Source organism: Macaca nemestrina, chromosome 3 (assembly GCF_043159975.1).
Source record: "Macaca nemestrina isolate mMacNem1 chromosome 3, mMacNem.hap1, whole genome shotgun sequence".
Taxonomy (NCBI): Eukaryota; Metazoa; Chordata; class Mammalia; order Primates; family Cercopithecidae; genus Macaca; species Macaca nemestrina.
The window spans coordinates 185,489,306-185,501,607 of record NC_092127.1 but is presented as its reverse complement, the minus strand read 5'-3'; the positions used below and the strand labels follow the sequence as shown (position 1 = coordinate 185,501,607).

At 36.2% G+C, this 12,302-nt stretch overlaps 1 long non-coding RNA gene across 1 annotated transcript in view; it reads right to left on the bottom strand.

Annotated features, from left to right (window-relative positions):
* Positions 1–12,302, bottom strand: part of LOC139362234 (uncharacterized) — a 197,373-nt gene that overhangs the window by 58,339 nt on the left and 126,732 nt on the right. The gene's annotated exons all lie outside the window — the stretch shown is intronic.

The window sequence follows — 12,302 nt, the reverse complement described above, 5'->3', positions numbered from 1 at the left end:
ATATACAATGAAGTTACTATCGATTATAGCCACCCTGTTTTGCTATCAAATACTAAGTTCTATTCATTCTTTCTATTTTTTTATACTCGTCAACCATTCCCATTTCCCCACCCCATCCAACACTACCGTTTCCCAGCCATTCATAACCATCCCTCTATCCTCTTCAAGACATACAAATCTTAATGACATATTGACAGTGAACATGCAGAAGACACTTAAAATTATGCAGGAAGCAGAACTGACAGGACATGGTAACTGGTTGAATACAGGAAATAGAAGATTGTTCTGTGTTAGCAATGAGATCATCTATAGGTAAATATTTTATGGATCTTTCCTGGGGACTGACCTGCTACCTGATTCACCATTATCAATATGTGCAATTTTTTGTTTGGTTGGTTTTTTTTTTTTTTGTCATTTAAGTTTTTGTGCCCTTTGGGAAAACTCTCTCTGTATGTAGACTTTTAAGGAAGCAATTCCTTACAACATCCCTCTATTCATGTTCTCATTGTGGAAAACCAGGATCTTTGTCTTCCTTCTACTAGCCACAATCAAAATTTGTTCTTTGGACTGTTAATCTTTAAAAAGCATTAAGAAGACTGCAACAGTTATCAGATGAGATTCATTGTAGTGCTTGCAGCTATAATGGTATGATCCAAACCGTGCCTGTAATGTGGTATTTAGATATGGGTTTCTGCTTCTCCAACATGGAGATCCCTTGACTACTGTTCACATTTTCCAAGTTTTATCTTCCAGCCCATCCGTTCTTTGAGCTCCCAATATTCTTTTAACAAATTGTCTTTTTGATTAAAAGAACCCAAATTAATTTATCTTTCTTATGACCAAATCCCTGACTACTCCGGCCCCATTCCTTTCAGATAACCAAATGAGCTCCAATTTGTGGATACTTCTCTGTAATTGATGCCTATAATGTAATAGTCATTTAGCATATTGTTAATAGAGTAGAGTGAAACAAAGTCAATATTCTTCTTAACAATCAAGGTTTTTTTTTAATTTTTGTTTTTGAGACAGGGTCTTACTGTATCACTCAGGCTGCAGGGCAGTGGTACCATCTTGGCTCACTGCAAACTCTGCCTTTCAGGCTCAGGCCTCCCGAGTAGCTGGAACTACAGGTGTGTGCCACCACACCTGGCTAATTTTTGTATTTTTTGTAGAGAAAATCAAGTTTAACAATATCACAGCACGGATTCCAAGTCAGTGAACAGTATTATCATTCCTGCTGCCTGCTATTCATGTTTCTTCTTTACTGTCATTTTCATAGGACCTTAGTAACCCCTGAATTCTGTTTACCTTTACCTTTACCTTCCTTTACCTTTCTCCTTCCTTTATCAATAGAATGTCTTTCCGGAGCACCTCTTTCTAAAGCTATGTCTTCCCACAGCTATGTAGCCTCTGGTCATGTGACATAAAAAAAATCTGATCTATAACACCTTCAAGCTTGGGCACTGCTCCATAGGAATAACGTGTACTTAAGATGGGGAAAATACACAAGTCTCTTCCTTCATACATTCTTGGGCTAGCCCAGCCCAGGGAAAACTAACTCGAAAACTAATGGCAGTACTGAAATCTATGTAAGTGATCAAGCGGTTATGAAAGGAGAAGTTCCCAGTTAAGCATAAACATCAGAGAATTTTTTGCCCCAACATCCCTAGGTAGATTCAATATTATCTTCTCATAATTATGAAATTTGGTGGACCAATATTTACTGAAGGCTGATTATGTACCAAACGTAACCCTACATGCTGGGATTTAGCCATGAGGAAAACAGAGAAGGTACTATGATCATCCCCAAACAGCAGAACTGCTTTCTACACATATGTAGAGACTCTGAAAGGGGTAAAAGCTATTTTTCAATGACAGAGCCTTTGAGGCTAGAGAATTAAAATGTATGTTACTTTTATAAAAATGAGAGAAAACAAAACTTTTGTCACTCCCCTCTCCAAGAAGGCAGAAGTAGAGTCTCTCATCCTGACTCTGCAAAGTCCTATGAAGCACTATGAGGGGAGGGTGACACTCCAGGTGACTAGGTGCCATTCCCAGAACATCAACTGAGAAATCTTCCACCCCTTCCAAAGGAAATGTGAGTGGGGGTAAATCGATGAGTATGTTTCAGAACTATAGTTTCTAACATAGGATTTACCTTAGATATAATCACAGCTGCTGCAGAAAGTTCCAGAAAAGGCTTGTTGAACTCATCTACAATCAAAAGGCTCTAAGAGCAAAGGCCAAAAGTCTGACTGTACTAAATGTGTGTGTGTGTGTGTTGGGGAGGGGGTGATAAGACATTTCTTAGCCACATTTAGACAGCTCAGCTCTGCTGTCAGTAAATAATAAGGCTGGAGGAGAATATGAATACATAGGGATTTAGCTTCCTAGGAATAACTCAGGGGTTCTGATCATACCTTTCATATATGATTTCATCATTTTCTTTAATATGCCCTTTCTTGTGCCAGGCACTACACTAGCTATTTCATTGGCATTTCCTGTATTTTTTTTCCATTTAATTATTACAACTATATGGTAGTTACTGACTTGCATTTTCAGCTGAGTAAACTGAGGCATGAAGTGTCGTTGGTTTCTCTAAATCACACAATTAGTCAGAGACAAAGCAAGATTTCAGTTCAATTCTAACTCCAAAATATATACTCATATCAGCATATCCTTAAGCCTTATTTCAAAAAGAATATTGTGTTTTAGATAAAAGAAAACGATTATACAGGTATTCATGAAGGACATAGAGACATAAGCTCTGGTTCCTTATTTATACACACTTATTTGCATTTTCCAAACAGGGCTAGTTATTTAAGTTCTCCCACTGGAGAAAAAAATCACATTTTGCCTTTTGTGCCAAGCTGCCGAGTCGGCTCATTTCATTACATTTTTGTCTTCTCAGAAAGACACTATGCAACTGGAATTTCATCTGTACCAACAGTCTGTTGCCAACTGTCGGAGATTGCTGACAGTAGATCAATTTTAATTTACAGCTGATCTTGAAAGGCCATTTAAATAGTGGTAATTAAGAAGCAAAATATGGGACTGGAAAGGCAGCAAAATGTGGATAGTTTTAGACTAATGAAGTTCTCCAAGCCCTTTCGCTACAAAGTCAAGATGTTCTGTGTGACGTTTCTCTGCAGTATATATAATTATTTTTGTAGAGTTAAGGAAAATCATTAAGATCCCAGTGCCAGATGAAACTATGCCCACCTAAAATGTTATCCTTTATATTCTGCACTTCCTTTTCATAATACTCCTCTCCCTTGTACCCCTTACGCTACTTGTTTTCCCCACAGATGTAATCACATAGACTAGAGCCTCTGCCCACCACCTTTGCCAATGTACTCCCACATATAAAACTCATCTGGGTTTATGGCTGGCGCTTAATACCTATTTGCTTAAATCATTGAGTGACAAAATAACTAACAGGAGAGATCCTTATTTACATTTGTAAGGGATCCACCCATTCAGGGATGCATCCCTCAGTTTTTAAATGAAACAGCAGTATCGAAATCATGTATGAGAATATTATGCTAGACTACACAAGTCCCAGCATTTTAACCCCAGTTTTTGTAGCTAGCATGTGTATTGGTTCTTACTAACTCTAAACCTTGGGATGACCTGTACAGTCTATCTCAACTCTGTCTGAATCTTTGATTCTACCCTCTTTTCTTCATTTCTTTGAGGCTTAACCCCGGATTAGTATTTATACTGGGCTTCCAAAGACAAAGATCTCCATTTTCACCATCCTGTATCTATCTCAATATACATCACCATTAGGCACTCAGTAAATCTTTCTTTTAACTGAAGTTCTGCCTCTCTTATGACAGACAGTGAAACGTTCTACGAAAGAGCCATAGGGTTCAAATTCTAACTGCTTTTATCTTTTTTTTTCTTGTTGCACTTCTCAACAATATATGAGGGAAGCTGTTTTGAAGTCATTCTTGCAGAAGAGCAAACTGAAGGGCAAGGGATTGTAAATAGTTTTGAGTTTTACTTTTGGAGAATGAATGTGACAACAGGAAATAAAACTGTAACCTTCTTGCACATAATGAAATTCAGTGCGTATACACGCCTATCACAGTACCAGATGTGTTACAGGAAATTAATGATAATGACCTTTATTTTCATGGTGTTATTTTCCTTAAGTAAATATGCTCATAAATAAGATCATCCTAGTAGTCACTTTGTGACCAGCAAACACTGAGCATAAGCCTTAGGTATCTCATCTATTTTTATGACAAAACATCTTTGCTCTTAGCCTCTTCATCTAAACATACAGCAAGATCTATCTTTTGTCTTGCTCTAAATACAAGTCATGTATATGTTTCTTAAATCCCATAATAGGTATGGCTTCTCTAGTCAACTTAGCGTCATTTCCTTGTATTGCTATTACTTTTCCCAACCAACACTTGCCATCTTCATAAAATACACTCACTCCTCATGCCAACTCATATTCCCAGAATTAGCACACCAGGTCAGTTATGCTCAAAGCGGACACTTCTTCATCCTTCTACACCCCACTGCAATGCCTCCCTCTTCAGCTAAACTTGACTATTTTCCATCATGAGATATGCTTTCTTTTCTTTCTTATTTCATAGAATCACTCATTGATATCTCTCTTGTGATACCTAACCAACTCTGTTATTTGCATACAAAGTTATTCTAATCATTAACAGGAAAATCCTTTAGGACAGGAGTCATATTATTCTGAATTTTTAATGCTAACACGTTGCTAGGTATAGATTCAAATGCTATAAATATTTTAAGTAAATGAATGATCTATAAGAAAATGGAGTGTTGGATATACAGTGTATTCTGTGAAACATTTCCATTTTTCCGTCTTGGCTTCGAAAAATGTTGGTTTGATATAAGTAGATTTAGTCCCAATTATTTTTAATTCTTATAGTTATTCAATTAATTTAATACTATGTCTTGTAGCTCTCTTATGTGACCTATTTCATTTTCCTTTTTATTTGTATAACTTTACATTCACAATGTAAATTTTAAAAAGGTATTATAACTTTGGATAAAATCTTAGTAATTTAAAAGTGAATTATTCCTCCCTCCAGACCACCACCCTATGTGACCTGAAGAGCAAACAAAATGGAGTGAAACACCAAGTTATTTTTCCCCAGTATGCCTCTCTGGCATTGAAATATTTTGAATTATTTATAATGTTTACTCAGAAGGAAAAAGACATAAGATTTCAGTTCTTATAATGAGTAGAACAAAGTGCAAAGATCAAATAAAGTCAAAGAAAAAATTCAATAAATAATAAAAGAGTCATGTAAATTAGCATTTGTTTTTGGAATGTTTTGCATTGTAAAGTCATAGATCATGTTTATAGAAGCTTTAGGAATGAATAAAAATCTTCTCATTGATTGTGCATTACCTTATTTTCCTTTATTATAGTTACATGAACCAGTCAATAGCTCAAAGTATTTGGAATATCACCTTTTCAAGGTGGACTTAAGAATATTTTGCTGGAAATCAGAGTCTACTCACCTAAACAAAACGAATAAATATGTTTAGACCGAATACCAAAGGTTACTTATAGCTGAATTTAAGCTATACATAGAACATATAGCAGAAAGCATCATTATAAACCAGGTCTGGGACACTCATTTTGATAAACAAACTATCAAGTCAGATATCTAGAAAAAACAGGAGCCAGAAAAATGATTACTGTCTCTCTATTGTCAAAAATAATGGTAGACAAAATGTATGGCCATCTGGTACCAACCTATATTTTAGAATGTTTTAGAATGTGCCAATACCCTGGAAAATGTCCAGTCATTGCATGAGCACCCAGGGGCAAGAAATGCATTTTCTAAGCAGTAGATAATGTTGTCTTATCCCTTAACTTAAAAATAAGCTGCTTTATTTTAAGATAAAACCACGAAATGTGGTGAAGAGAATATGCAATCAAAAAATCACAGAAATGGAAGTGGTGGTTTGGCTTGGCAATGTCCCGTTTGCACGTTGGGCAGGCTGGTCTTGAACTTCTGACCTCAGGTGATCCACCCGCCTCGGCCTCCCAAAGTGCTAGGATTACAGGTGTGAGCCACTGTGCCCAGTCAATGCTTTAAATATTTAATGCTCTTTATATAATTTAAATCTGTTCATTTATAAAACACCAAATTTTTGAACTTATAAAATTCCATCTGTTCTTCCTAACTTAACAAAACTCAAATGTGATAATATATACAAAAGTATAACTTGTCCTATAATGTTATTGCTTATATATTATTACCACCACTAATATTTTTTATCTTTAAGACTATAATTACCATTTATACACCATTTGGCTCTATAGAAGAAAATTCTGTTTATCTCTTTAGTAAAAACCAAACTTGATTACATTATTAGAATTTCCAAGAAAACAAAGAAAGCAGAATCTTTGAGGAGAAAAAAATTAAACAAAAGGAAACACTAGAAGAAAACTAGACACAACAAGTAGACATGAAGAAAGAATGCTATATTTGACTGTAGTATCAATATGAAGAAAACGAAATGAAAGTTTAAAATAATCAGAGAGTGAGGCAAACATAGCAATACAGAAAAAATAATGCATTTTATTTCTAGTAAGGTTTATCTGGGGTGAGCACACTTTGAAGTAGCTGGCACACCCTGGATGAATTGAAGCATAATCTCCACAAAAGTTACATGTTTAATCACCCCCAGCAAGAAAGTGCAGATAGGATTTAGTGATTCATAACCCTGCATTCTCCTTTTTGAATTTGCTGATGAAAAAACTTGAGAGGAATATTGAATGATGTGGTACGTATTGTAATATATATGTGTGTGTGTTGATCTGAAGCCACACCTTTGACATAATATCATTTCCCAGTTTTAATCCATGGGGATCCTCTAAGGTATTTCTGGAGGAATTTCTTACCTTAAAAGATAATATTATTCTGGATTGAAATAAATTTGTCTGCCTGCCCACTGAGAAAGATACTACTGATCAGTGATGGCTCTTCTCCACCAATCTGGGAAATTCACAGTGATTTCAATGTCTGAGTGTCTGAGTGTGATGGTTCCAAGGATCAAATCCAAGATAAAATTTCAAATATATGAGGTCTTTGCACACCTTCAATATTTCGTATGTATCACAGCATCCCCTCTCCCTATACCTAGACAGAAAAAGTTATTCTTGCAGAAATGCTAATTTCTTATGCATAAAATTTTTAGTAACAGTGATAATTATAGGCATATGAATAAAAATTAGCTATATGGATCACAAATTAAGATGAATGAAAGAATAGCCAGAAAGTCTCCCATTCTCAAACTATCCTATCAATTATTGAAATCAAAATCCAGATTTATTTTCTTTTGACTTAAGGCATTGTCCATTTTATTAAAACCTATCTACTCTAGAGACGATTTAACCTTTTTCAGACAGAACATATATAATGTCTTTCCTAATTAAACATAGCACCTATGGAACAGAGAATGGTATTCAAGACAGAGAGAATGGGGATTGGTAGATGACTGGCTCAGTGGTTACAAATATTGGTGATTATTACAAATATTGGGGATTTATCCCAGCTCAATTATTCATATTTATTAGCCTATGACTCTGAGAATGTTTATAAATTCTATAAGCCGCAGAAATGGTAATGCTAATTTGTATGCTGCCCAGTGGGCTATTATTAAAAATAAAAGACATTGCCTGTAGAAGAAATATGTAAATCGCAGATGCCTACTCAAATACTGGTCATTGCTTTTAAAATCGGTATGGAGGTATTGACAGGCAGCAGGGAAAATCTGTAGATTGTGACTGCCTTCAGGTAATACTGCTGCATACCATTTGTCTTATTTTTTGGCTCGTCTGTGGGAGTCTTGAGGATAGGGACCACATCTCATTTCTTTCAAATGTCCATTGAAGTTAGTAGAACACTCAACACTGTGTGTGTGCTGTATAAGAAACAATTTATATAACACTTCAGGTTAAAATAACAGGAATAATCTGCTAATGAACATTACTCTTTCCTCAAAGAAGAGGCATGCATTAAGCAAAAGGTCATTTCTAGCTTAAAACATCTATAAAAGTGATACCACCAAGGAAAGAGCACATTATTCCACCCTTACAGACAGATTTTGTCCAGATGACAGGGCATTTGGGGCAATACAAAGAGCTTAATCCACCCTCTCAAACCCTAAAAGTCTAACTTGGATACATGTGGGCTTCGAATGAATGTATTTCACTCCATTTAGGGGTAGTCTTCACAGATGAGAAGTGAAATCAATGAAACACTAAATAAGAGATTAAATACAAAAAGTCTAATTTGATTGCGTAACTCAATCAAATGTTAAAACTGAGCAGGTAGCCAAAGTAAATCAGTGGATCTGTGTTAGACATGTTCAGCCATAACAGGCAATAAACATAATGGTCACTTATTTTTTGTTTTGTTTCATTTTAAAGAGGGAGTCTCACTCTGCCACCCAGGCTGGAGTGCAGTGGTATAATCCTAGCTCACTGCAGCCCCAGACTCAAGCGGGTCTCAGTCTCCTAGTAGCTGGAACTACTTGTGCCTGTCACCGCATGCAGCTAATTTACTTTTTTTTCTTTTGTGTACATGCAGAGTCTTGTTTTGTAGCCAAGTCTCGTCTCAAACTCCTGGCTTCAAGTGATTCTCACCTCAGTCTACCAAAGCGCTGGGAGTACACATATGTATTAGTTCATTCTCATGCTGCAAATAAATACATACCCAAGACTGGATAATTTATAAAGGAAAGAGGTTTAATGGACTCACAGTTCCACATGACTGGGAAAGCCTCACAATCATGGCGGAAGACAAAAGAAGAGCAAAGCGACTTCTAACATGGCAGCAAGCAAGGAACTTGTGCAGGAGAACTCTCGTTTATAAAACCTTCAGATCTCATGAGACGTATTCACACTACCACTAAACAGTATGGGGAAACCACCCTCACGATTCAGTTATCTCCACATGGCCCTGCTTTTGACATGTGGGGATTATGACAATTCAAGGTGAGATTTGAGTGGGGACGCAGCCAAACCATATCAAGGTGTGAGCCACCATGGCCAGGCAATAGACACTCATTGAGCATTTACTCTATGGCAGATATTCCACATATATTGTCTTTATAAAAACAATCATAGAAGAAAACTATAAATTACATATTTCTCTTCCAAAATTACAGCTTTTGCAGGTGGAGTCTGAGTGACTTGACCAAGGTCAGATAGATAATAGTCCAGGATTTAAACTCACGTCTGACATATCAATATTTCTTGCTGTCTCACATTGACAAATGGGTAGGACAAATGAGTCAAATATATCATCAATTCCCATCCATTTATAATGTCCACATTCATATATCCATTTCTTTCTACAATGAGTCACAGTTTGATGGTTTATAATATGGACCCTGAAACCAGATTGCCTGAATTGTATGATATCTCCAGCAATTAATATCTGCTATGACCTAGTGCAAACTTCTTACTGTCTTTTTTGACATCTCCTCCTTTATTAAACAAAATATTAAGCATCAGTCTTATAGGGGCTCTTTTGTTAATTAAAGAAGTTCTATATTACACACAAACACACACAGATACACACAGAAAAGTATATATTATTTAAATTTTGGAAAGTTTTAGTTAGATGGGAACAAAGAGATCATCTCAGCTCTTCAATCACATATTTCACAGAAGAGAAAGTTGATTTTTTTTTTTTTCAGGCAGGGTCTCGCTCTGTTGCCCAGACTAGAGTGCAGTGGTGGAATCACAGCTCACTGCAGCCTTGACCAACTGGACTCAAGTGATCCACCTCAGCCTGCTAAGTAGCTGAGAGTACAGGAACATGCCAGAAAATTGAAGTTTTAAAATCCAGGTTATAACTAGCTTGCCTGTGATTGTACATAATCTCTATTAGACATCAAGTCTAAGTTTATGTTCCATGAGATCCTCTTCCCTATCTTATTTCTATACATCTGTCTCTGAGGGTTTAAGTCTCATCCCAATGAATATGTTAACTGAAAAGTGATTGTGAATGTTTGGAGAACATAATGATTGCATTTCTCAGTTGACACCATATATAGGACATCTACGATTTAAATTTTAACAGTTTGGTAAAAAGTGAAAAGAGTGCAGACTTTGAGTATGAAAGAAACTAAGATTGAGTTAAGACGCTGCCAGGAATTTACTATGTGAAATTGAAGAAATTATGTCTAAGCTTCAACTTATTAATAATAATATCTCCACATACAATTATTACTTTTAGCCTTATTTTATAAAGGAAAACACAAAGATAAGGAGCTGGCAAATGTCAAACAGCCAGGAAGTGACAGAATGAGTGTACAAAGCCTGGTGGCCCTATATGCTCCAGGACCAATTCCTTTTTGGTTTTGGGATTATGGTAAAATATATAAAGAATAAAATTTTTCATTTTAACCATTTTAAATGTACATTTCAGTGGCATTAATGACATTCAAAATGTTGTACAATAATTATTACTACCTATTTCTAAAATATTTTTATCACCCAGACATAACTCACGAAGCAATAAATCACCATTTTTTCCCCAGCACATGATAATCCCTAACCTATTTTCCATCTATGAATTAGCCCATTCTAGCGTTCCATATAAGCGTAACCACACAATAGTTGTCCTTTTTTGTCTGGCTTATTTCACTTAGCACAATGTTTTCAAGGCTTGTTCACGTTGTAGCATGTACGAGGACTCTGTCTCCTTTTTATGGTTGTACAACATTCATTGTGTGATTAGTCATAGCTACACTCTTAACCACCACAGAAAACGATAGTATATCATGTAAGTAGGCAATAATAGTTCTTAACTTTCAAGAAGGTTATAAAAGTTAGATAAGTTAGTGTAAGTAAAAATATTCACAAAGCACTATACACGTTTTAAATATTATTGATTCTCAGTGTTTATTCTTAAACTAAGCCTGTTTTTTCCATCATAATATAGAAAATCTGTCACTAATGGGAGATAAGACCTTGAATCGCAATATTTTAGGTAATCTTTTTTTTTTTAATCTTTAACAGAGGGTACAGGATAGTATCGGGGGGAGGGGGGAATCTGCTCCTGTTTTTCAAGAAATAGTCTTGTTTAAATCCTTAATTTTCTGCTAAATAATTTGTTGTTATTGTTTGTTTGTTTGTTTGAGATAGGGTCTTACTCTGTCTCCCAGGCTGGAGTACAGTGGTATAATCATGGCTGACTGCAGCCTCAACTTCCCAGGCTCAAGCAATCCTCCCACCTCAGCCTCCTGAGTAGTTGGGACTATGGGCATGCACCACCATGCTCAGCTAATTTTTGCAGAGACAAGGTTTTACCATATTGCCCAGGCTGGTCTCAAACTCCTGAGATCAAGTGATCCACTGACCTTGACCTCCCAAAGTGCTGGGATTATAGGTATGAACCACCATACCCAGCCTGCTAAAGAATGTTTATTTTTACTTGGATTATTTACTTAATCTCCCTGAGCCCTAGCTCCTGGCTATGCAAAGGTGGGGAAGGGATCGCTGATCTTTAAAGCACCATCATCAGTTTTAACATTGGGCTGCTTCATCTAAGGGATGACTGAGATGAACAGTGCACATATTAATGTCTCCAGACTAACTTTTAGAAAGGAAGCATTAATTATTTTGGAAATGGATCTTGTATCATAGCACTTCTTGGAGAACATTGGGATAATTATCAGAATTCTGTTGAGAAAGAAGTGATTTTGAATTATTCCCAAATTGGGACTGCTGAGAATATCTGCAGCCTATGACAATCAATTTAATCGAAGCACTTAAAGTACATTAATGAATTAATCTTCAAATTCCCCTGATAGAATGGAACATTAAGGAGGAAATTCATTTATCAACAAAAATTAAGAGATGATATGACTTGTTCAAGGCCATGCAGTAAGACGTGGTCCAGATTTGACTGCGAAGGCAGAGCTTCTAAAGTCCAAGTTTAGGCATGAAGGATCTGTACAAAATAAGACTTTATTAATATTTCTGATAGAGACTTCAACCACTACATTGATGGTCTTAAGGCCTGTAACACTCAGTTCTGAGTGCTTTGCTTGAGTTTTATTTTCTGCAGAAGTCAGTGTTTTCTTCCTTCCTTCTCTCTCGTAGAGCCACAGGTTTCCACTGGTTATGCTATTAGCTGGTGAGAGTATGCAGGTGAAAAATCACTGCTAGGCTCCTACCCTTGGGAAGCTTATATTATAAGGAGAAAGACCATTACAAATAGAGCATCATCACTGCTAAATGGAGATAGGTATGTAGAGGTTGACACACGAGGAAG